Source organism: Bombus huntii, chromosome 4, assembly GCF_024542735.1.
Source record: "Bombus huntii isolate Logan2020A chromosome 4, iyBomHunt1.1, whole genome shotgun sequence".
In the NCBI taxonomy this organism is placed as follows: Eukaryota; Metazoa; Arthropoda; class Insecta; order Hymenoptera; family Apidae; genus Bombus; species Bombus huntii.
This window is the reverse complement of record NC_066241.1, coordinates 2,604,872-2,631,195: the sequence shown is the minus strand read 5'-3', so window position 1 is coordinate 2,631,195 and position 26,324 is coordinate 2,604,872. Positions and strand designations below refer to the sequence as shown.

General features: G+C 41.1%; 1 protein-coding gene and 1 non-coding gene across 5 annotated transcripts in view; one reads left to right on the top strand and one right to left on the bottom strand.

The window, feature by feature from the left end:
* Positions 1–26,324, bottom strand: part of LOC126864580 (ras GTPase-activating protein raskol) — a 255,631-nt gene that overhangs the window by 219,872 nt on the left and 9,435 nt on the right. The gene's annotated exons all lie outside the window — the stretch shown is intronic.
* On the top strand, positions 8,495–8,644 carry LOC126865357 (U12 minor spliceosomal RNA). Its single transcript, XR_007689514.1, has one exon. It is a non-coding gene; the product is annotated as a U12 minor spliceosomal RNA (small nuclear RNA).

Below are 26,324 nucleotides of genomic sequence, written 5' to 3'. Positions count from 1 at the left end.
GGATATTCATCAAAGATATTTATCAAAGGTTCCTAATAAAATTTTTTAAAATAATCGGCCAACTTTATATATTACGCTATTTAACTAGATAAATTATTAATCGAAACTGTCGAAAAACCGACTTTAAGTTATTCGGTAAATATTCACTTTTCCTGCAAAACGTCGAATTAATATTCTATATTGTTCCACGAATATAGTCGCAATGTTTGCCTCGAAATAAATAACAGATAAAAGTCGTGCTTCTTTCCTACGTTAGAGTTTTCATGGAGCATTCTTCTAATCTTTTGCTTTCCACGCTTGAAGCACGTTACGATCGCAAATGACATTATCCTATCGTTCCTCGAGGCACTTTAAATCGTATATTCACTCTTCGAATAGGAGGGAAGTCCTTCGAGTACTTTAAAAGAACGTAAATGCAATAGAATAAAAATAACTACTCCTCCGTCGTGTTAACCTTAACCGATATAAATAAACAGCTTCAGGCGTCAAACGAAATAAAAACTACGTACGCGCATAGCTACGTCTTTTTCAGAGATCCGTGTTAAAGCTCCTAGAGAAGGAAACGGAAGCAATTGTCGGACGAAAATCATTTCTTAGGTATTTCGTAGTGGACAAAGAGCGGTTGAGAAACGTTGGAAAATCTCCGCTGTGCTCGATGCTGGGTTTCGAGAACGACTCGTTTCAAGGGAACTTTCTTTTTGTTTCTATAGCCCTCGTCTATGGCCCTCGACGTTATCTGTCTCCTGTTTTTCTTTTCACCTCCGCCTCTGCACTTTTCCGAGCTTTTGTTTCGAGGTGAAGCTGCCCGATAACGACCGTATCTGGTTAAGCCTGAGAAACGAGTCGAACCGACGACCATCTCTCACTAAATAAAATTATACCACTTACCCGTGGCATTTTTAATACCGTCGTCATCCACGAACCTATTCGTCTTCGTCGATTTATTTCCTTCTGCCTCGCTCTGTTTAATAGTTCCACCAGTAGACGCAAGAAAAGTCGTAAGTTACGGCAATTCGTATTCAGCGTCAAATATTTAAAAATACACATCGATACAAAGCACTTTCCTCCGAACGCTGGAAAACACTTCCCTAACAAATATTTCTCCGATGGTCTTTTCATATAAAATGTTCGTAATATTACGAAGGTGCTAAGAAAATTCAGCGAATTAGAAAAGTGGCGTTTTACTTTCACATTGAAGTAACTTTCAAACAGCGATACGCACCTCTGTATAAAGGTAAAATACCGAACATATCCGTAGAACGTTGCGACGCGCAACCAATATCACGCGAGACAGCATAATTCTAAAATGTTGTGCGAGTTGTTCGCATCCACGCCTAGTTGGCGAAATGAAGCGGTTTAATCGAACAGTCCAAGAGAATCGAGAACGTTTGCCGCGAACGGAAGAAAGCGACCATGAAGCTTGCGCAAACGATAATCGTGGCAAAAGTGATTCACCTTAAAACTCTAAGACGACTACAAGGTTACGTCGACGTTATCCTTCGCGGTGATCTTTTCCAAGTTCATTAACGCGTTCTACGTGGGTTAAAACAAGTCAACCGAGTGTACGTAGGCAGTCAGACGAGTAAACGTCCAACAGTTACGCCAGAGCGTCTGGATGACCAAAACGGATCTCTAACATATCCGCAACGGATACGTTTGTATTTTCACGTTGCGCTATCATAATTTTTCGTCGTATCGTGGTTTCCTGCGATCTAGTAGTGGTACGACGCGAGATTAAAGACATTCGTCGTAGCGAAAAACAGCAACGCCTTCTTTATTTGTAAACGGAATTAATCGACGATAATTAACGGAATCGATCGATGATCGACGGAGTAACATCTTTGTCTTCTATCCTTCGATCCTTTCTCACGAACTCTCGTTGTAATCATAAATCGTATATAGGAATCACGAAGTAATCGAAAAGCTCGACAAGAATGACACTGTTAGCAACTTGCTGAAAGCGAACAAAGATGTTAATTTAATAGTCGAAAAGTCAAAGCGATTAGCGTCTCCTCCGTGTAGCAACGAGCGGCTCAACGAGAGTTACCTTTATGCTCGGCTTTGAATAATTTATACAGGTGCCGGGATATTTTTGGCTGTCCCGTGGAACCAACAAAAGAGGGATACGAATGATAGAATACGTATTAACGAATTAATCCAAAGAGAATTTAAAAGGTTCGCTGGAACGTATGTGACGCAACCGGATCGAAAGGATTAAAAGGATAGAACAATTAGAACGAAACGCAACTATGAGATCAAATACATATGTGTTCCCTGTTTCCGTTTGCAAACTTTAATACCATTAAACTAATAATCGAATAAACCTTGCACGTCGTTCTGGATTTTATAAAATTTTCACTCGTTTTCATCGTAACAACGTAAATGAAACGATAATTTCAAATTTCACAATGGAAAATGACTCGAATTCGTATTCGTCGCACCGCTGCAACGAGAATACTAAAAACGACGACGTTTAATTTTATACGAGCCACGAAGCTGGTCGAGCGCTTCGCATTTTCCGTCGTTCTTGCATCGCTTAATATACCGCACCGAATTTTTGCACGTGGTGGAAAGAAGCAAGAAAGAAGAAGCAAAGGAGAAAGAGGAGGAGAAGGACGCGAGGTTCGAAGCTATCGGAAAAAGAAGCTCGTTCGTTATTTCTTTCGACGATTTCCCTTTTTCTCTGTTTCAAGTATCCCGTGGGCAAACTGTCGATGCGAACGAATGGAAAGATCGTAATTATCGCAGCAAGTCCTGTCTTATCTGTTGTCCCGTGTTCTCCCCTCGGTTCTTCAGGAAACTCCGACGGCCATTATTCCAGCGGAATGCAAATCCGATACAAACTGCCGCACAATTTCCACCCTGGTATCCACCCCTTAATTCTAACCGAGGTGCTCCGTTCGAAGGCATGGGGTGGCTGCAGCGGAACGAGACTGCGTTTGCGGTGAGACAAGGAGTTGCTCGAATAAGTAGCTCGCTGTCAAGATCTTAGGAACGAAGATTAAGATCATCGCTCGAGGGCGAGAAACGAGAGATAAGGTCGGAGGAAGTCGCGAACGAGCTCGGGTTGGTCGTTCGCGGTGAATTTCGTGAATTCGTTTCATCGACCGAGATGTACGTTTCGAACGGACGGTCCGTTAGTCCGTCATTCCATCTCAGATAGTGGTACGACGATTTAACAGATTTTTAAGCACATCACGGGACAAGCGTATCTAAATCGTAAAGTAATTAAGTAAACAACGAGGAAACGGCCAATACGGCGAAACAGGTTGAAACGATTTCCATTTAACGCGAACCGCAAAGTCTGAATTCGCAAACCGAGATTACACTCCCGCATGGTCGATGGTTAATGGGAGATCATGCCAGGAGGTTTGGTTAATGGAAAGCGCTCTCGTTCTACGTTACCGTGCGATTACGGCTCAACATTCTCCAATAAATGAGACGAATATTTTAACCGCACCGTTGCAAACGATGCAAACACTCCAGCCAAACTGTTTTCAACGGAAAGAGCTGTTAAGATTTACAATTGATATACCTACGAACGGAAGCAGTGTCTTGTTTCAGGATCCTTTTTATATGATATTAGCCATGATATTAGCGCAAAGTGCAAATTAATACACGATAAATGGTAAAAAGTCGATGAGGTAAAAATTTCAAGCTACAACAGATAAATACTTGGGACAATTCAAACGAAACGTTATATTTGTCATCGATCGTTGGAACGACTAAAATATTTTATAAAAAAAGATATACCTGCGTATAAACGCGACACGATCGTTATACGATTATTCCATTATCGTGTGATCGAATATGAAATAATCTTCGAGGAACAGTATCGAATGAAAATCCACTTAAAATCGATATTTATACGCTAGATATTGGATCGCTTGGATTAAAAAAAAAAGAACAATAATTAAAAAACTCTGAACGCTTGAAACGTATGTATATCGTCGTATCGTTTCGTCGGGTGAATCCTTGCGTAGCCCGGAATCTATCCCTCGGTCGAGGCGGCCACTCGCCACGTCAACACAATTAGTTGGACCGCAATAATTATAAGGAACTGTCATAAAACGAGGCTTTTTGATTTATAGTTAAGGCCGTTAAGTAGCATAAAACGTCCTCGAGTTAGGAGGTACTTTATGGTTACTGCTCCATCAGGTAAAAATTAGAGAAACCTGGGTTTTCTCGTGTTTCCTAGGATTCGACCAGCAAGCGACCAATGGCGAGGCAATCTCCACCGAGCAAGAGTTTTCCTTTGCAACAGCATCGTCACCGGACTTCACTGAATCTACGACTACGGATCGGTCAACATCTCTTTACCGGGTTTCCACTCATTCGCTTACTTAATTCATATCTACACACCAGCGTAACTATCTTCTATAGAATGTTGTTGGAAATATAATATATCTTTGAATTGTTACTCAAACAAATTGCTACTCGTTAAAACTACCTCTATCGTCCTAATCGAAATAGGGGATCGATCGGTTCGTGGCGTCGATTATCTATCTAATCGTAACGGGAATTTACGACTCCCGTCGACGCGCTTCCTCGCGATCGCGTCTCTCCGCGACTGGTCGAATAAACGCGTATATTTAATGAAAAAGAATCCAAGATAACACTGCGTTTCCAATTTGTTTTGCAGTCCGCGTGACTATCTGTATGACTATGAATCTAGTTATCGCAACGTCAAATACAGAACGTTAAACTCCAGTAGTATATCTTAAACGGAATTTCTATAATCAACGACGTAACGTATCGGACACACACGCGCACACCATTGATCACGTTACTTTCCGTTTATAAATCTCCGATCAATGGACATTCCGTAAACTCTCGATAGACAATGGCAATGGCACGTGCGCGTGCCAGAACGATCGATAAAATTCTATGAAGAGAAACTCCTTCATAGATCGAGGGCTTCCTCGTTTTTCCCTCAAAGGTTCGCTTTCTTCGTTGTTATACGCGACGAAAGGCTTTCAGAAACCGATGGAAAATCCATTCGAGTAGTCAATGGCGAACGGAAGATGAAGGGTGGGCATCGAGGGACACGACTCTGCCGTATTCCACGTAGATGCGCCCGATGCGATGGGTGCGAGTAATCGATACGAACCCTCTATGCTTCTGGACCGCTCCGAATCAATCCCCTTGAGAGTTACACCGCGTTCGTTTCGTTTCCAGCCCTTGTACCCCGGCTTTTTCCCTTCCAACTTGCACACGTACGCGCATAACGGGGATACGACTATTAACTACCGCTTTTTTCCATGCGTGAAAGGGTGGCCGCTGCCGTCCCATTGTTGCGACGCATTTTACACCGACCCCGTTGTAATGGCGTAACGATAATGCGATCGTGGCTGGAAAATTTGCCATATTACGTACGCGTCACGTGCTCTTAAGCGCTTTAATCGATTCCACCCACTGCTTTGAAAGTAATCCTCTCTCTTTTTGGCAAGTCTTCGATCGATTTCGTCACTGATATCGGTATATTCGAAAGAGCATTCGAAAAAGAAAGGACGGACCGACCGTCCGAATTTGCCGGCTATGAAACACGTAGCTTCGATTCAACGAAACAACTTGTCTTTTCTATAGCATTCGGCCGATACATACTTTTATATCGCAAAACATATTTTTATGCCGCAGGTCGTATTATTTTTGTATTATAGAATAACACGGATAATATAACATCAGGGCAAAAGTGAAAAGCTTGCCGAAGCGTCCCCTTTTTATTAATAGGAAAACACCCGGTTATTATTATCTACTCTCCTCGCAACTATTAAAATTAACGCGTTATATGCTCCGTAACGTAAATTCCAAGCTTTGGAAGTAAACGATACAAATATTTTTTTAGAAAGCACTCTGTGTCGCTAGTAGCAAAAAACTGGTAAGCGACATCCTCTCTGCAACAACGGCGAGAGCAATGTTAGCGACAGAGGTCGTAACAAAGAAGGGTTTAATATTGCCGAGACGACAAATTGCAGCCTCGTTATTTGGGATGGCATCGCGCCACTCTTGGATCTACGCTCGAACTTTGTCCGAGAATACGACAAAACCTTCTCTCAAACGTGCCTCCGACCGTTGCTGTTCTACGTTAGCTTTATTAAGTAAGCACAAGTTTGTACGTTCTGCTTGTCTTCGCGTCAAGCGAATTATTCATTCGGCCTGCCGACTTAAGATACCGTCTCGAACGGAGAAACGAACGCGAACTGTACTTCGTGACTTTCATTTTTACCCGTACCTGTGTTGGATTCCTCGTAATATCTATTTTACGAATAAATTTAAAACTATCTATAATCTTTCCTTTATGAAACAAAACCGTTGATTTCAAGATGTTTCGTTCGAAAACGTTGAAAAGCATACGATGAAGTTCGGTCGTACGAGAAAATCCTCGATGCGCAGAAGGCTACAAGTTGCTATAGATATACGTATTATAAACACTCCAATCGGCAATAAGATCGCATCATCGGCCATTCAGCTCCCAGCTATTGCACGTACACGAAAGACTTGGAGAGCTGGAACGTGGTTCATCCGTGAGTTCACGAACGTCTTTTCATCCATCGTAGCCATCCATCGCATCGTTTCGATGGAACGTACGCACAACGAATAGAGAGCATGAATCGGTACGACGCGGGTTACCGCGCAGACTGCGCCGTACGTTGTCACAGAACGCGCGTGCAAGACTATCGATTCGCTGACAAAAGACAGATACGATCGTACGGTAAGAGCAACGACTCAACGGTCGACACGAAAGACAAGGTGGAAAAGGAAAAGGCGAAAGCACGAGAGAGAAGAAACGAATATACTCGTACATATATGTATGTACTTCGTGAGTGATTGTGAGCGCGTGCGCGCATACGAAAATGCGTGTACGTGTTCGAAACAATGTCACAGGTTGCGTACAATGTGGGCAACGGTGAAGTCGCACGAGGGATTATTCGGCAACGCTCGGAGTGCATATGATCCCTGAAGGGAGCGCAGCCCGGATAATTAGGGCCAGAAAGGGGAGGGGTGGGATCAAGCGCTTCATACGCAGAGGCACGCGTTTCCTAGCAAATTGTGTACGTTGACCTCGCGCACCGGCTGTCATCGTATTGCCAGAGACACATCGAGCTTAATTATAGCTCCGCGGCATTGCGTAAGAATTCTTCCTTCGCGATAGAGGCCAAACAAGAAAGTAAAAAACAAAAGACAAAAGCATTTGTTCGTCTCGCTCGCAATCAGACAGACCGGATGATGGATCATGCGCCTTGTGCGCCCTTGGGCTTGGGCTAAGACGAAGGTAGCAGCTTCAATTTCTTAACGTAATACTAGATGTTACTTGTGAAATTATTGCCGATACTTTTTTAAAGGGATTATTCATTTCTCAACAACGTATTAGTTTTTCAGTAATTTATCGTCATTGTTAGCTGCATAAGACGTTCCTTTAAAGCTTCTTAATGAGATAATCGATTTAAGTCGACTTTTTTCACAAGCGCCGCTTATGATACTTATTATTTATTTATCCTTGTTCGATATCGTCCAATATCGTTTTGAGAAGTTCCATGATCGAAGCAATAAATATTAGCGAACCAAAACCATGGAACTAACAATTATCACCTATCACACATAAGCTGTACAATCCATATAATTAACGCTAACGCTACAGTCTGTTGGCAAGCATTTAGTTCATTGCAAACGGGCAGATTAGAAGCTTGTTACGTCCGAATCGAGGATCAAAACTGTCCAACTAAACAAACGGAATAATTAAGCGAAATGTATTTCAAGCGTGTAGTTATTTCAACTATTACGCACAATGTACTACGTTCGTGCAATTCGTAATTGCTGCCGTTAGCGTCAGACCTTGATATAGTTTACCGTGTTCCGATGAATGTTTCAACGAAAATCAGAGTCAAAAGCATGAAAAAGGTCACAGTATAGAGAGCTCGTGGGAAGATACCTGGCCAGCCGTACAATTTTAATAAGCACCGCGTATAACGAACCTAATATAATTATGGAGCGTTCATTACGGCATAATGAAACCATTAGAGTTCGTTTATCAGGTTCGTCATCTTTGCAACTGGAGCTCCTACTTCTAAAGATTTCTCTCCAAGCGAAGACCCTACCCTCTCTTTTCATTCTTGTCGTTTATAGTATTCAAACGAGAAATTTATAATATTTATAAGAAGAAAAAAAAACATAAGCTTAAACAGGTATTTCGTCGATTATGTGTTACTTAATTCGTTATATCGTTAACACTTTTGACAAATCATAAAAAATTTCCAATAACGTATTGTTCCGAAACGTTTTTGCCTATAATAAGTTAAGTCAATATAATCTTACGTGTTATTTCAACAGGATATTATCTCTCTATCTAATAATGGCGCCTTTATGATTTAAATTTCCCGCGTTGTGAATTCTGGTACTATGTAGTATCCAATAGATGGCAAATTCCTTTTGTATTTCTCGCGAGTAAAAAGTGAACCGTGCAAGCTCAAGAGCCAGTGAGACGCATCGGTAAATCGTGCCTTAAACTAATGAGTAAGGAAAATATAGAGCTTTGGTAACGCTTAGCTATGCTAATTATTAAGCGACCATATTTTTGAAGGGGCAAAGGTCGTCCCAAGGCAGTGCGAACTACTTTTTCGTGCAGCCTGGTGAAGCGATCTACCTCGTGGATAAAGTTTAAGCATAAAGAAAAGGTAAAAGGAATGAAAAACACAAAAAAGGATTCGATTCCACTCGTGCTGTTAAAGACCAGAGCAGATTTTTACTATCAATGCGTTTGAATTCGTGCCTCGTACAAAAAAAAATACGAGAATTCGTAACGAAACATTATCTTTCTAAATTTTACACGATCGTGTTACTCGTATATGCATTTTATAAAACAAAGGAAACTACCGCTCGACTCGAATCTATCGATCGAATGAAAAAATAAGCTTTTGAAGTATGTGACTGAAACAAAATTTCAAGTTATCGAGGTTCAAAGGCATATAAGAGAGATTGACATATTTGACGATCGACAATACTTATAGCACGCATAGAAGAGCAGCTGGAGTTCTTACAGAACTTCTCCGTCGACTCTATCGAAATGTTAATTTCAAGTTATCGTTCCGAAAAAAAGCCCAGACAGCTGGCTGCGAAATTAAATACCGCTATCACTGGTTTCACACACCTCTACGATGCCAGAACGCAAATCCGTTGAAACGAGGTTACCGTAGAATAGCGAAAATGCAACTGCAGCACCCGCCGGTGCAATCTATCTAGTCGTAGTTTGCCACTCCGCCAGAACCTGCGTAGCCCCCATGTACAGACTCTTTCATATACATTATGCATGTATATTCATACGGGAGTTGACAGAGCGGGTGCAAAGAGCGAGCTTAGAAGGGTATTTCGGGATCACTGATTGGTCGGGATCGGACTCTTCTTGTTACATATGCGCGATAAAACGAAGAGATCTCGAGAACAGGAAGCTGACTGGACGTTTTACGAAAGCACGAGAAAACGAAGCTCTCTTTAAACCGAGTATGTACGAGTGACGACGGTGCGTAGCCGAGACAAATAATTTATCGGATAAAAATGGCACAGAATAGCGTTCTATAACTACAAACCAACTATCTACCTGCCATTAACGCGTCAAAGCTTTAAAGGTTTAGCATCTAATATACACGTGTACATATGTACATACGCGTATCCAGCAAAAAATGTGAAATAATTATCACAGGAATTTAGATTAATACGCGTAGAAAAATTACAGATATCTATTGCGGAATGGTTCGCGCTATGTCGATGCGAATATATTGACATATACAAAAAAGAATTGTTATTAGTATTATATAATCGTAATTAAAAAAGAGTATCGTTGCTGTTAAACGCCGCGATGTTTGTACGTCCTGTACGGACACACTGCTATGTACGTGTATGTACAAACGTGTACACGTATTTCACACAAAGTTAATCCGGTGTACGTCGTCTCGTAATATCGATAATTCTAGATCGATGCATTTCTCATAATGTACAAAAAATAACGTATTATTATAAAATCGATCATACACACGCGTTGTGTTACACTCGCGTTTTCAAGAAATTCTCAACAGAACGACGTCACTGAACGTCACGGAATCGAATGCGTTAAAACGTTATCGAATGCGCGAAAAGTACTCCCGTTAGCGAGACTGCTCGACTAAAATCTCTTAAGAGCCGAAGCGAACCGCGCGATTATCTTGTTTTCGCTGCGAAGACGCCCAAGACCTCGCTGGTAATCTTCCGATTACTGGCCATCGGCAATCGCCCACGAAACGGAGCAATTAGGCTTGCCAATCCGGGGAGGAAGAAAGACCGTTCGTGCAGGCATGCGAACGAAAGAATCGTACACGCGTGCCCGCGACGATTGGATAAGTGCATTCCTGTACGGCGTACGGTGTGTCCCTGTGAATAACGACCGAGGCACTTTCACATTATCGTATGAACGGTGCGCGCCTCCGTGTCCTTTAGGCTTAGGCGCGCATTTACACAATTACAACAGAAAATTCCATTACTTCGAAACACCCAGCGCCGACTTTACCGCCAATGCTTTTTAAATGTCGCGCGGATTGATAGATCCGGAAAACGATTCAATCTTGTAAGATAAGCTCTTTTTATTACAGCACACACGTTGACGTTACTTTTGATTTTTTGCTTTAACTGTAACTATTTACTTTTAGACGAATACGTAATCGTTCAAACTCATCGAATTATAAAATCGGAATTGTAACGCGGAATTTTGACGCAGAATCAGAAGCAACGAACGTATTAGGGTAAAATTTAGTCAGAAACAGCATGAAAATTTGAATCGTGTCGAATGGTACAAGAATACTCTCCTATATGTCGATGTTCCTATCGAGCTGCTAATCATAGTAGTTCTAATCGTACGAAGAAGCGGAGAGCGAACGACGGTAGCGGCGAAATAACAACTGGCACGGCATCAACCGGTTAGCTTTTCATCCGTATCGGGACAGTGAAACAGGGACATGGTCCCCATGGTACACGACTGTCGCGTTCCGTGCCAGTCCCCATAGAGCTCCTGGCGTACACCAGAGTCTCGCACGTTTCTACGTGTCGAACGATAAACGAGTGGTTCTCGAAGCGTGGTTCAATTAGCTGCGTTACAATCAACTGCAGTTTGTCTGTCGGATATTTGTGCGTGTTTTATCGAGCATACTCTTTGGACAGAGCCGCGACAATAACGACACCGATGAACGTTAAATGGTCTTGCGATGTCCCGCGCCGAAATGGTAATTTTTACCGACCGGGCAACGCGTAGCTGACGCGATAGAATATTTTTCGCTCGTAAATTTAGAGACAGAATTTAGCGACTACGACAAATATCGTACCGTTACTAGTCATTTATAAATAGCATGTTTCCTTTCATCGAATTTTCATCGAATTCCCTTTAACCAAAAAGGAAAACGAGGGGGAGGTGGGAGGGGACGCAAAAAGCTGAAGCTACCAAGAGCCACGAGTTGAGCTGTATACTCCTTTGTGACGCAGAGTCCTGACACGCGAGACATCGAGATAAGTTTGGTGCTTGGACAACCGACCGTCAAAGCTTCTCTCCTTTGTCATTGGAATTGTCAGCCGCGGAAACGTAACCGCGTTCCCTCGGCATTCGCCTTCTCTTCTCTTAGATTATCAACATTTGCCGCTACGAAGAGGAAAAGGATCGCCGACAAAACAGTCCGCTCGTGTAATTAAACGAGCTTGCGAACGATGGTTCGGGCAAAATCATTTTAGCACCTGCCGCATCGTGAATAGAAGTCGATACCCGAGGTTCGGCGAATCGATCTTCTACATACGCTTCGAACGTTGAAATTGTTTCCGGTGAACGAAACTTCTGCGTAACAGTCGCGGCCATCCCGCCTATGGAAAATTAGATTCGTTCACACGGAAACTAATCGTTACGCGCTTTTATCTAAATAAATATTATAAATCTTATAATATTATAATAATATTATTAATCGAATTTAGTTTTTATCCAAGCGAAATCTATTTTCTTTACCGGACATGAATCGCTTTCTTTCGTCGATCGCCACGAGCAAAATTTATTTTTCTCCGAGGACACGTTTTATAAACTTTCTCCGTTATTTACCATTCGAGAAGGCGGGCCCGCGTTTCACGACGTTCGATGAATGAAATCGAACGATTGCGTCAAATTCGAAGTGTTAGCCGTCTTAATCGGATACAAGCTTAAGCCGAACGACGGGACGGGTTGATAGATAGGTGCAACTGCGAACAGAAAGTGCCGGAAACACGCTCGCCATGCATGGCGCGTATTACAGATAAGGGACATGCATCAACGACCGCGTTCGTGCGTTACTTTACAAACCGTTAAAAGCGCCGTTCTACGATGTTCATGTTTCTGGAAAAGAAAAAAGAAAGGGAGCAAACTCGCCGATTCCTTTTGCCGTGCACAAATCGTCCTACAGGTTTTTAACTAAATCGTAGGTTTGAAGTCGGTGTCTCGATAAAACGACGTAGCAGTTACGCTGTGTTCGAACAATGTACTTGGAAATTGATCGAAAAACTTGAAGTGTTTCGTAAAAAAAGGAAAAACTGAATGGCGGTAAATGACAGGTAAAGTGTTTGGAGTACAATGTTATTTCTCTTGCAATCTTTCGCTTTCACTCGGAGTACCTGCGCACACTTGAACCATCGTCGTCCCCTAATCTCGTATTTACTTTTTCATAGATAGATTCGAGATAAGAGCGTCCGTCTCTTGCGGCTCGTTTATCGCTACAAAAGAGATCGTACAGGTATCTTACAGCGCTGCCCGGTCGTCCCAGGCGAGACAGTTAGGCACATCGTTACACAGTGTCAGAGAAAATACATCGTGGGTGTACAATGGGAATTTTAGCCTCGCCTTTATTCCACGAAAATTGGCTCGACGATAGAAAACTTCCGTACCGCTGATCCAAAAATTGAGGAAAACGAAGAAATCGAAAAGAAGAAAAGGATATACGTATTTCGACAAAGATGGTCGCGTTCGTAGATTCGCGTACATCAAGGTACAGAGAGGCACATGGACACACGTCCATGGTATGCAACATTTTCCACGGCTGGATGGAAACAACGACGGTATCTCTTTGACGTATGCTCCCCTTCTTGCAAACTCGTCAAATGAAATTCCATTCTGGCGAGCATCATCCTGGCTAGAGACACATTCGCGAAAAGGACACGAGAGCCGAGTCTACGAGGCCATCGCAAAAGGTATCCTTTTCCTCTCTCGTTTCGCGAGAAATTTGTTCGTCCGCTCCGCAAAGCACGTTCTTACCTGAAAAGTTGCCAGACGTTGTTTACATTCTGTTATTGCCAGCCTTTTCTCTCGTTTCCTTCGTCCGAGTCGTTTAGCCAAATTTCTTCGTGGAGCTTGCGTCGAGGGCAAGCTTTTCTAGAATCGCTTTCTCGCTTTATTTCAATGGATACTCGTTTTAAAGGCTGCAGCATGGCGCGTACAGCTCCTTACGTTTGTTACAGCTCGATTACATTTGTCTGGAAGAGAGTAGCTGTTCGTGGCAGTACTTTGAATTTTTCAATTAAATCGCATACTTAAGAAAGTAACCACGTTCTACGGTGGCTCGATGGTCTCAAGTTTTTCGGAGATTATCGAAATTATGTATAATTATCGATTATTTAAGATTCGATCTTCAGTTTTCTATTCGATTCGAATTTTCGATCAGTCATGAAATTGAACAATTATATCAATGCTACTAAACGATCCCATGCCTACGTAAAAATATTAAATCATCCTACAAGTAGGTAATGTATTTTTCGTTGATGTGTATGTCGAATAAAAGTAAACGACTATACGTGCATGCGTTATTAGCGATTGTTTGAAATTAACTGTTTGTTAGAAAACCTCCTTACCTATGAGACGACGTTTTTCAATAAAATTGTAGCTCGTAGAAACGAAAAAAGAAATAAAAATGCGCAAAAGATAATATCGTTGCAACAATGGCACGATCGAACTAAGAATCGTCCGACTTGCGATCCCAAGCGAACCATTCAAATCGTCCGTTTCGTATTATTTTCCTACTATCCTAGAATCCATCGGATCGATCGCTCGAGATTTCAAGTTGCTATTTAAATTCCGATAGACCAACGACGCAGTGAGATGCCGGCGAAAGTGGCTCTCCTCGAGCAAAGAGAGAAGAGAGAAGAGAGAAGAGAGAGAGACCCGAGTGCTTCTCGCATCCGTTCGCAGAAGCATTTAATTGCGAATTGCGAATTGCGAATTGCCGTCTAGGCCCTTAATGGACCGTCCACACCGTGAACAATGGTTAGAGAGGGAAAGAGAGGAGGGAACGTGGACAGGGACGCTCCTATTAACGGGAAAGAGAAGAAGACTTTGAACCGGTGTGTATTATAAGGACGAGGCGAAAGGGGATCGAGAGTGGCCTACGTCCTATCGTGAATCGACCAGTTACCCGCACCGAGTAAGAAACAATTGAACGCGAGTGCGACGCGACGAGTAACGAGCGAGAAATTGGACGGTACAATACGCCTCATTAATTGTCGTCAAGTTTCAATCCAGACTCGACTCGGATTATTTTGCACGAAAAACGCGATACAATCCCGGGCGAGATGTTCCCACGGAGAAATTTCATTTCGTGCCAGGGGAAACTATTTCCAATATCGTTCGACGATATTGAAGCAAAGTTAAGCAATTTTGCGTTCATCGTTCCACAGGATACACCCTTACAAATTATTCTACTCCGCTATATCCTATATCATTCTTTACGATTCTCCCTATTTTCTAGATTAATCGAAATAACGCTATATCGTACAGGATATTAAAAGTCCAAAACTTGAAAGGATCGTATTGCTCGCGAAGAAGAATAGAATATGCTTGATTTGATTACCGCGCGTTACCGTGCATTACCATCCCCTATGCTCGTCAACGCGTTCTAAAATTACATATTTTTTTACATACATATTACATAAACGTATATCGGCGTAAAAGCGGCAGCTAAAAACGAAAAAACCACTTGTAATAATACGACCCTTTTCGTTCGATTTGATTTTCGTTCGTCACGATTCAAAATAATGCAGATACTAAATCAAAAAGATAGTTTTGCTGACGTTCGAAACTGAAAACGGTTTGGTATACAGATTTCTCCTATTCGAAGCTCTCTGAAGGCATTTAGGAATCGCGAGCGAACCCTGCGTTAACACGCATTGACAGCGAAATGTAATATCGACAACCAAACTATATGACCAGTCGAATAGAACATTCGGCTCCAAATTTATTTGCATCCAATGCTTGCCGATTTGACGATCGATTAAATGCCATCGAGAGCGCCAGCGATACGTACCCAACCAACCAGTCAACCAACGACAATTCGATTAAAGTTTAACGCTGTCGCGAATCATCTGTTACATACCGCAATTATCGCATAAATTTACAAATACTTTTCCCCATTCATCCGCGGTACCTGAAATTTCCCACTTCCTGCCAATGATGGCATGGCAGATATGAGATTCACTCGTATGTAAACAGCAAGAAGGAGCTTCGTACTGGAGATACATCGATTCGACGGATTGGGCAGAAATAATCGAGTTCCTCGATTTCGTACGTTCGATCATTCTTGTCAACCAAAACGAATAGCATAAGAATATTCCAATCTACATTAACGATGTAAGCTTCCTAATCGTAATTATTTTTCGCGCGTAAAAACTGTACAAACGGTTACTAGCGGAACAAAGACGAAATAACGACGACACGTTTATTTTTTAGCGATGTTTCATTGTGCGATTCATACACACGCGTTAAAAATACCCTTTCTTTAATTTAATTTTCTTTCTTTAATTTTCTGTCCTAATTTCAATAAAAATAACTTCCCTTCGTCAAAATAATTATTTTACTTTGAACAAACAGTATATAAATGCATCGTAAGGTTAAACGCGGAATTGTCAGGTCATTAAGAAGAAACATGAAATATGTATGAGAAAACTTTCGAGATCGGTTACTTCGTTCTTTATTTAAATTATAAACCTTACAGCGTGTAATCTCAATCTGAATATTTATCGTTAAAGTGGAATTCTAATTGCCATCTCCGCCGCTTTAATTACCGAATTCTTTGAGGCTTCAGCTAAAATCACGTTATTTATTACAAAAATACACCTGTATATGTAAATACAAGCAAATTACGAGTAAAATGTCGAACGCAGCTTCGGCACAGAGTACAGAGGCCGAAATATTATATTACCCAGATACTACTATTATACGACGATAGCGGGAAAGAAAATATCTGAGCTTCGAACGGATTTCACCTTAATTAGGATTTCGTAACCAAGACGATTTATTACCCCGAATGGAACTTTTAAAACGCGTTTCACATATAGAAGGCATCGTAAGCGCGCGTATATCCATCTTGTCTCATCATCGCCGTAAAGTGTAAAATGAAGCGACGACGGTGCGTAATCGAGGAACGAAGCTTAATAAACGCTAACATGGACTGCGACGACGCAACGCGACGCGACGGCATAATTATGCTATAACTCGCAGTGACGAGGGAGTCCCCGGATTGGATAGACTTGCCAAGATATTCCAAGTTTCATTAGCCCCTAATCAAGCTTTCTCCCGCCATACTGCCTATACTTCTCCGCGCAACCCAATAACTTTGAATTGGAATCATGAATTTTACATTTTGGCGATACCTAACGAAGATAACGATCCCTGTCCCTTCTATTCTCTCACATTCGTTCGTTCATCGATGAATTTATCAATCGAGTTACGAGTATCCCTTGACAAGTATCTCTTTAAATTTCGCCGTGAACTTGACAACTTGCTGTATTTACTGGTATCAATGACTACCGTATAATAGCATTAATAAGTAGCAATTCGTTCTCGAAGTCACGTTCATCGAAATCACGTTGGAGACAAACGATTCCCGAGGCAAAATCAAGAGCTACGAGATTTCGAAATCGAATCCGGTACGCCACGATAAAGTGAATTAATTCGCAAGTTCCTCGAATAGTCTTCGATATACAGGGCATCGCAGTCGTAACTAGAATATAGGATGTAGAATGCTCGTTTACCGAGTATCGTCGGTGTCGAAATTTAAAAGAACATTTCTCTTCTCGACTTACGAAACTTTCCCACTGGGAAATCGTAAATTGTCACGATCGACGAACCAGGCTAATAACCGCGCCCAGTCCCCAGTATCAACGATGAATTTGCATTTTACCGGGTGAAAGAACGATAAATTCTTACGGCAAAACAAATTTGGATTTTTTCAAAGTAATTGCACGATCCGTGTAATTATTTAGAACTGTCATACAGCTTTGCACGATGCTGGAAAAGCGTGTTGCAGTCATTTCCACGGACATAAAAATTACGAGAGTTTTATGTTATTTGAGTCGCGCGAAATGCGAATTGCATTTCAACGCTCTGCGTGTCACTGGTTTAACGCTCGTTTGACCTTCCATGATGGAACTTTCAAGCAGAAATCTTCTCCGCGTTCCAATTTTTTAATTAAAACGTTATTTCGCATTACCGACGCTAATAACTGTTGATTAAACTATCCAAGTGAAAGTAACCATTTCCGCCGTTATCATACTATAAGCTATCGCAGTTGGTATAGTACGATTAAAATCTTTGTTCGAGCAAAACACGCCACGTTAATCGAAATAGGGTTCATAATATAGTGGTAAAAGTAACAATGGCACGTGTTTGTTCACAGGAACGAGAGTGCTGCGCTGACACTTCATATTCCTGTGGACACACCCGCATGATAACAATACGCGTTCAAGTACAATGCCGTGAATCGCAAAGCTCCGTATATACTTTGTTCATACAAGAGCGTATACGTAATGTAGCCGGAAATCTGTATACGCTGTAACAAGGGGAAACGTATCGGTACGAAGGAGAAACAACTCAAATAACTAAATCACTCTCTATGTAACTTACTAAGCGGCTACGTCGCTTTAGACGTAACAGAGGCGAGCGTAACTTTTCTTTCGATGGAATCTTCCAAATTACTTAATGAATATTTCCACAAAATATCTCAACTTCTTTATCTACGGGATTCGAGCGGGCCAAGTTTCAAGTTTTTCTTCCTAAAATTTCCCTTCGTAATTTAAAATCGAAAACACGAAACTACGTTTCGATGCATCGGTTCAGTACGAGATAAAAATTTTATTCGAACGTTGATTAACCGTCGTACGGAAATGTGTGCACGAACACGCGGGAAATAGACACGATTACGAGTGGTTCGCGAAGAGAACAGCATCTTTTGTTCCCTCTGTTTTATGGCATTCGAAGAAAGAACATAATTAAGCGATCACGTTTAACGACATTGTCCGTTTTGCGGAAGGCAACTGTTCGTCGGCAAAAAATGTCACTGCACTCCGAAGCAATTCGAAGAACAAACGTTGATCTCAAGAGACTCGTAGGCAGAAAAAGTCGCGTCTTAAGAAAGACGCGAAACCGGAATTCCGCCGGTTTCACGATTTGACATGTTAATGAGAGTTAAGCGAGGCAAAGAAACTCGGAATTGCACTCCATAATGCATAGTCCGATCGCCTAGTAACACACGATCGTGAGAAGTTGTCTGACGATGATATTCAAAGCAAATTCAACAAGAATGGATAAATTCAAGCAGGTAATACGAGCCGTAAGAAAAAATCGAGTACTAGTACGTCGTTGATTAATTAATTGCCATTTATTCCGGCATTGTTCGCGTTTTATCGGATTTATGATTTTATCCGTTCTTGCTTAATACTCTGTTAGCGACAGAAAGATAAAAAATCGTTCGATTTGCACACAATGGCCTATTCTTGTCGAATTTCTCGGAAGCTTGTAAAAAGCAAACTGCCAACGATGATAGAAGCGTAATGTTTTAATAAGAGGATATGTATCTTTCGACGGATATCTTTGTTTCTCTACGTAGATGAACCGCGAGACGACTTGGTCGTTAATTGCTTGCACAGCAATTATCGAAGATTCAACACGATAATACCGGGTCTTACGAAGGATTAAGTCAATGCACCACCGAACGATCCAGACGGCTCTCGTCCCTAAGGTAAATCTAGATTACGATTACTCTACGTCGTCGACGATCCTTGAAATAACCGCTATATTATACGTTACATTCAACGACAAAACGCACGCTGTCCCCTATATATCTATGGTCTATCGGTTAAACACGATCGACAGAGCTGCAAACGATGCTACTTTATATTTATTCCTTTATGGGATTTCGCATATAATAACGTGAATATTAGATTATACGCAACACGTGAATATTATACGCAAAGTGGATATTATCAATGGGCACTGTATAGGTAGACGAAAGTAACAAATATGTAAAGCTTATCGGACAGCTTGCCAACGCAAGGCAGAAAACTTATTTTTCGCGATCGTCCCTTTAAATTCTACGACAGACTAATCGCCAGGCAGAAGGATCGCGTCTTAATCCGTTGGTTGGTAACGCTGACCTGTTAACGCGTCGATTAATTGCACGCCAAACTACTATACGGGCGTGCCCAGCTAACCGTAGGGTGTGGTAAAGTCAGGAAAGATAGTTACACTCGTAAGAGCCGTTATTTTCGCAGTCGCGACAATTTTACATCGAAACTTCATTTCCAATTATTTTTGCACGTTATAAAATCCACGTGTTCCTACGATTCAGGAGCCATTACACGATACACCGCTACGAAGACGATACGTACGAAACGAAAACGAAAGAATTATTCGTTTTATACTTCTTATTCTTTACTATACGCGAACTAAGAAAAGAGATACGAAATTTGATTTACTTTACCGTTATATTTACTTGCTAAATTATTAGTGACAATAAGGATGCACCGCGTGGACGTCGCATTCCACTTTTGACGATATCGTATTCGTTTGAAAGAACGCAAACATGACGCCAGCTTGTCGTTCAAATTTGCGTTCCTTCCTTTGCGACTCGTGTGTAACGTGCCTAAGGTGTTAAGGTCCGCATAGGCGCGGGGTAACTCCGTGAACCGGACATACGCGTAAAGAAAAGAAACGAATTTATTAAACCCGACGTTGCAACCCTGAAACACGTTCAGTGAAAAATAATTTACAACGCAGAAGCTGAGAAAAACGATAGATAATTCGATAAGATAATGCTCCATCGACTCGAACTATCGGGATCTCTTTACGACCAGGCTGCGAAAAGGATAAGAATTACGCAAAGAGTACCATCTTCGGAACACCATGGATCGTAAATATTTGACAGGATAATAGAGAAACACGTGGGCGTGCACGTAGATGCGTTTACAGTCTTTCACAGTTATCGTACATCATCGGGTAATTTATTTCTCACCGGTTACGCGCGCAACCAATAAATCCTCACGAATATATTTCGTTCTGAAGATATTGGCCACGATGAATCCAAGGGACCTACTCAGATAAATAATAATAATATAACTATTCCGCGGTTAAAAGCGAAGCGGTAAATTTCGACCAATCACTTCCTCTTAATCTCTTTCTCTTTCTCTTTCTCTCAATCTCCGTGATTATTTGTTACGTTCGCTCGAGTTTTTGAGTTTTCTACTTAACGTCGCGTGGACGAGATGTTTACGTCGATGAAAACTTGCGTGATTGGTAAATGAGAAACGGAATACGTAATATCGTAACAGTCCGGTTTACTCTCTTTCCTAATAAAGTAATGATATGCTTGTGATAATATCAATTGTAACCTGCGCAATTGAAAAGCGACGATAAACGTAGAAAGTTTGTTTGAAATATAATGTGTTACGACCTCTCAACAGTTTAGCCATCGCTTTTTCCCGTCGTATTTATTCTGTCCTATCCTGATTATTATTTATCCTTGCATGCTAGCAAACTACAAATATTTCTTCTTTTATTCAAAGCAAAGAATCGTCTCGATCGAGTCTGATGCGGTGAATCGTAGAAAATCAAATATTTAAATAGATGGTTGCTTTATACTTGGCATCGCAAATTTACACGTAACGGGAACTTTAGCTTACCATCAATTGGCAAATGCGACGATTGGTAAACGTTACAATGTTCGGAACCATCGTACCTGAAAAAGGCATGCGATACAAGAGTAAGAGATCCTGCTCACGTTCCAGTAAGAGAAACGATTTCTACAAAGCCTATTCGTATCGTGAGAATATACTTCAAATTATCGCCCGTGCGCCATGAAAGGTGCTTGCCCCGTCAGATTTAACCGGTACGTCAATCAATAGAGTCTTACAAAACCCTGGCTGAAACTGTATCCTTAAACGGTAGAAAACGATGTTCCCGAGATTTACGATCGATACGATACGAGAGAAGAACGATGCATAGGTTCGTTGGCGAACGTAATGATCCATGCTCGCGTTCACGAAGCTGCGTAACATCGATACACGTATTTATTGGCCCACGATCGCAATGCGAGATTAACACTGCGATAAATTGTCAGTAGGAATAGAAGCAATCGCGATTTATCGCTGACGAAAGCGAAAATGGGCGACACGGGTGTCTTACGTTGACCGACTGTGACGTCGATTTATTCCTTTGAATCTGACGAATGAAACGATGAAAACAGGCGACTGTACGATATGCGAAACGGATTTGAGGGGGGGGGGGCACATTAGCAAATTACATGCCGAGCAAAATATCCTAATTATAAGTGTTGGCGTAATTGAAATACAATAACGCAATAACGATAATAATCGGCTCGCTTGCCTCGTTGAAACTTTGAATACTGGTAGATTTCGTCATCCCGTTCGTGAAAAAAGCCCTATCACACAGTTGAATATATTTAATGCCTTCGAGATACTCGTGATTAAAGTTTCGATATTAAAATACAAGGCGACGTGGCGAAACAGCTACGATCGTAGCGCGTTAAATAACGATCAAATATTAGGTTACAAATTGAATAAAAAATAAATTTAACGTGCCAACGAATAATAATCAGAAAATAAGAATATTTAATGCCACTGTAAAAGAGGGGGAAGGGAAAGCAACTAAGAAAAGTAAAAGAGAGTAAACGAAGCGTTTCTCAGAAATACCGGAGAATCGCGTGCATGAGAAACGAATCTAGTCGATGTTGCATGGATAAAAGGAAATCGCAAGGAGTAGGCATAACGAAGGCAAACGGAATCGAGGAGAACAGGTAGCGGAAATACGATAGTTGAATCGACGCGTAACAGACGACAGTACGATTCTTAACAAATTCTACCTACGAACCAAAGGGCAATTTCTACCGTGATATTGTTACAAGACCAACCGGCAGAGAACCGGTGTACATGCGATTATTATGCTGCACATTATGCCGGAACTGGTATTATTTTTTCATCCCGTCTCAAGGAAAGCCTTGCCGGGAGTGTGGGATCAACATGACCTGATGCGCGTACATCATATCACGATGTCTAATCTTCGGTCGGTACGGCGATACGATGTATCATTCGCTCAAGTTCAGACAAGCTTAATTAATTAATTATATGATTCCGTAAGAGAATAAACCGCGGCTCTTTTACCATATCTCATTAGCAAGTGCAAGAAATGTGATTTAGTACGGAACTAGAATTTCATCAAGAATAGCTATAATTAGGCAGATACATTTTTCGAAAATTTGAGGAAACAACTCCCTTCCCTCCTCTCTTTTTTTCTTTTTTTTTTTTTTTTTTTTTTTTTGACACCGAAGACGAAAACGACGATTCTTACGGACTTGTTAGCGGTGGCACACTATCGATCGCTTGATTCGCTACAGTAAATATCGTAATCGGTATTTTAGTCTCGCTACTTTCACCATCGCTTCCATTGATACTCGTAAAACGGTAAAACCATACTCTCGCTGCATCTTGCGCTACGTTATTTTACAAAACAGAACGAAATACGTATACATATATGAAAATAAAAATATCAAATAGCAGGGTGTCATTTTCTCGTTTTGCTTGATTCGTCGATTCATTCGTTTTCGTATCCCTTTGATCGTTTTCGATATTTGATTTTCGATATTTTTACGTTGTTCAAAATACCCACGGCCCACGGTAAATGCGGCGATACCTTGTATCGGATGAAAAAGGAAAAAGCTGAAACTTCGTACCATGTCGATTCGATAATTCACCTGGTACCGTTAACATCGACAGTAAATACAGACGTATTATTACGTATACACAAACCGAGATAGGAGTAGCGTGTGTGTATTAAATTCGTTGCCGTTTGCTCGCCAATTAACGATTGCCATCCTACCAGGATATACGCGAGTCTCTGCCGTAATTTCAATTACGCAGGGCGTCGCTTGTTTGATGGCTTTTTGCAGCACAGAGAAGCTATCCAGAGAAAGATTAAACAATTGTGCCCGAACCCTAGCCTACAGTGAGACTATTTTAATTGATCGAACGAAAATACTTTGTGGAATGTAGATGCACTTTTTGAAATGACGTTATACGATAGACTTTGTTTTTGATCAAACGAATGTCATAGCGTACACCTAAGTATATTTGATAGGATAAATTATCATATCATTAAATGGTCGGTTTGTAAATTTATACGTTGCGTTATTAATCGAGGATATATTCGAAAAATGGCAGCGAAAGTACAATGACCGATACGAACCTCAAACGCCGATTTTAATCGTTTTCATGGCCGATCTAAAAGTCGGCGGACAAATCCGAGTCTGTTTAAAAAAATTGAAAAAGCAGACGAACAAATTTGTAACCTACAAATGAGCAAATTAAACGTGTACAATATATAGTAAATCTCTAAATGATACCAACTAATGGTACGTTAATACGTACATTTTATAATATCCATTTACTTTTCCCTTTCGTCGCTTTATGAATCAACGAAAAATAATTTGGATTAAAGTTGCAAGATTCAGTGACTTTATCTAGACTGGCTATAATTAAAAGAGATCGCTATAAATTTTTACACAGGGTTCGCGTTGCAAGCAAAATTATGCCACGTTTATTTAATTAACCCAGGAGAAAAGCTTTAATAAAGACAATCAGCATATCTAATAGCGTGCATCTAATAGCGTTAGTCTAGATGTGTGAAAGGTGCAGGACGATAGCCATGTTGTCAGGATTAAACAAAGGTAATACGGGATGTCGAAGCAAGCCAAATTACACAGGTAGCTCCCTTCGGGAGCCGCATTAGGACGAAGGGTAGCGGATTTTCCAACAAACAAGCTATCACATCATATAGCTGGTATAGCTGATACGTATCCGCGATGCTTTCCACAGAAACGTTCGATTCTCCTAACTACGGTACAACGTTCGATTTAACATACACAATACACGCTTGCAGATTCGTTTTGACATTCCTGTGCGCTGCTCTTATTTCGAATTGGACGCTTACGAAAATTATTTTCCCGTACATACACAGACACGATCCATTTCATCATTTTCGTCGAATTAGCGAGTGGAATGTGCGAAAAACTTGATCGAAAAGCTGAAAATTTCTTATTACGATGTTGAATTTGCTTAAGATTTAAAAACAAACGAGGAATACCGAATCGGATCTGCGTTAACCCTTGGAATATCTGATCAAGTTGAAGAAAAAAAATCACCGTTTCTCTCGCTATGCGTTAAATAAAACGTTAAAGCATCGACGATACTGTACAAAAAACCACTCTTCGTTTTAGCCATTGTCTCTACACTCAGCCCGACTCCTGCCTTCTGTATCAACCATAAAGCAACCTTAAAATTTGTCAAAGCTCCATGTATATCACAAACTGACAATCGATCGAGTTTAAAATGTCTCTTAAACGTTTGTTAAAGAGAGGTAAACTCTCGCTATAAACTCGAACATTTGTGCGATAAATCACCTCGTAGTCTGACCATAAATATAATAGTTGTAACGAATAGACTGTGTACTCGAACGACCTACAAGGAGCAGAATGTTTTATATCGTCATCGTCAACGACGACCGATTCTGCGATGCCAACAATTAAGGCACAGTGCTACGATAATTTATCGGCAATAAATTTTTCCATAATTCGAGGCAACAGGGCTGCAGCATAATTGGGTCGTAACGTAAGTACAGCCTGTTCCGTAGCACTGCTGCGCCTTTCCGTTTGGTAATATTCTTTCAAGCAGCTCCCTCGTTTGCGATAAATCAAATCGCAGGATAAAAAATACCGATGAAATTCATAATACGATTGTACGAAACACGTGAACTCTCGGAAAAATGAAGTTTTACGTTACGTTCGATCGGCCGATCGCGATTTAACTGCACGATGAAATTGGTGCTTTCCATCGGCGAGTGAAGAGTCATTGAAAATTGCGACGGCCTAGTTTTTGCTCGTTATAACTTCTTGTAGAGTAACGTCGAAAAAAAAAGCTCGATTTCCTGGAACCCTACCCTATCCTAAGACTTACCGCATACGGATCTTGTATTTTTTCGTTAAATTATACATTTTCACGATTATTCTTTTACTGCCTTTCATAATCAAACCGTTCGTAAGACAAACTTGGCCCATCCAATCCTGCAAGGATTTTATTCATTGCCACGCTACAAGCGGCCACGTGCAGTTGACTGCGGCACCATCTTCGCCTATCTTCGCAAACAAAGGAACATCGTTTCCGAGTAGTTAAACGTCGGTGCCTAACGCTAGTTACAAAAGAGAATGTATATCTGTTCAAGAAACATTTCGGCTTGTATCTCTTCCATTTCTCTGAAAGATATCGAAACAGAATTGCAGCTATCTAAATGGATTTCACGCCATTTTCCACCGATCCTTCGACATAGTGACAGCTATGCGTCATTCGCGGTTTACACGTACGGCCACCATGTATACGTATGTATGTGCTCACATGTCGTGCAACGTTCGAAGCACGTGTATACACGAGCGATTGCACGTGGTTAAATTAACATTTGACGCACAGTAACGGACACGCGAGTAAGGGAGCATCTAGGACACGATCTTTCTCCCACAGAGAAAATCTAAAAACACGTTTACACCTAAACTGATATCGACAGCCATATAAGAGATATAATATACTCGGACTTATAGATTATCGCTTATTGCGTCTCTTTTACACACATATATATATTTATGTATATTGTATATTACAATAAGATTTAACAGACGAGAATCGAACGTCTCGAAAGGAAACGCGTATCAATGACGATAAATAAATGGCGAATAAAATGAAACAAGCGATTCAACTTTCAACTCCAATCAACAGGTATCGATAATTATCCCACAGCTGTCAAAGTATAACCGAAATGCCAGACTCGTTTAAAACACGAATCGAGATCCTCGAGGACTCGAAGAAACTTAAAATCTTATTGTATTCGCTATGCGTAAATTTTGCCTCGTAGCGCGAAGATCGATATGCAAATGTACGAGGATGTTCATGTACCGGAGCACTGGCACTTCGGTTTC